Here is a 1,460-nt window from a genome sequence, read left to right on the forward strand (position 1 = left end):
TTACCTCGGAAAGGACATAAATTGAGAAACAAACTAAAATGTTAAAAATCATTTAAAATGAAATAGAGGACGATAAAAAGGAAAATAAAAGCCAAGTGTGGGAAAATTTACCAAGTTATTTTAAACATATGTCACATATATCTGTAACAAATAACTGAAAATACTTTTGCTTTGAACTAAACTAAACTGTTTTACCCGATGAAAGAAAAGAAAAGATGGATCTACACGATGAATCAATTCCATCATTAAAAGGAAGTAAAGTCTTCCGAAAAAGAAACGCGCTTCTTGATTTAGGTCATGAAGTTGTCGTCCAGACCAGCTGTAGGTTGACGAAAAATCTAGAAAAGTCATCACTAAAATCAGCAGGAAATCCACGGACCTCAGCATTAAACAGGGTCGCCAAGTGGTCAGATTTATCCTAACCATGAGAAGGATTTATCTCGTACAATGGGGGGGCACCATGCAAATTAGCTGGATAAGACTAATGAATCAGATCCCCAGAAAGGATAATCTCCTTAAAGATTAAAAATCAGCTTTTAAGACTGATATTACTCAATCCTAGAGATTGACCTTAAAGATTGAGAATTACAAACTCATGGAATTCAATGATATCTAAACTCGAGCTTAAACGAGAAAATATTTTGATCAAAATTACAAACCGATTTGTTTTCTGAAAACCCTATTTTCAATGCGTTCATTACCATTGAACGTAAAATCCTAGGAATTCAACTGGAATTCATTAGGTCACCTGAACTAAATCGGGTGTCAACCGTAAGAACGGTGGTTGCATAGTGGTCAAAGACAGGACCTTGTGCCAGACCGAAAAATTATAAGGGTGAGCTTTACTATTGCTCCTACCAAGGATAGTAATTGCGTCCGACACGTTATAGACCATAATCAAAAGCATGTCACGGGACATTGCCTTAACAGTTGCTTGTTCAACGCTTTCCTTTACAACCGGACGGTAGTTTGCCGAAAGGTAATATACGGAACAAGTAAACTGGACGTGTTGCTTTCCTAATACAAGGTTAGCAAGTGGGTGACACAAAACCGCAAGTTTTGAGCTAAAATTTTCAAATCTGAAACCCACCAAACCCACAAAAATATTTTGCAAACACCGGTAAAGGGTTATTCCGGAAAACTTATCTAGGGAAAAAACTAGATTTAATTTTCAAAAGATCAAATGTTTTCATAAAGATCCAATTTCCTTAATGGATCTAAATTTTTATAGTCACGTGGGACTGTAAACCATATCGTTACTACCATTGTTTATACCGCCGTATAGAAATCACTGATGTACAAAGTGTGAAGAATAAAGAAGTGATTCTAGTATTTCAAGACGATATTGCTTGAGGACAAGCAACGCTCAAGTGTGGGAATATTTGATAATGCTAAAAAAGAACATATATTTCATAGCATTATTCCTCAAGAAAGACAAGCTTTTAGTTGCAATTGTTCTA

The sequence above is a fragment of the Rutidosis leptorrhynchoides genome, chromosome 5, assembly GCF_046630445.1.
Source record: "Rutidosis leptorrhynchoides isolate AG116_Rl617_1_P2 chromosome 5, CSIRO_AGI_Rlap_v1, whole genome shotgun sequence".
NCBI classification, from domain to species: domain Eukaryota; kingdom Viridiplantae; phylum Streptophyta; class Magnoliopsida; order Asterales; family Asteraceae; genus Rutidosis; species Rutidosis leptorrhynchoides.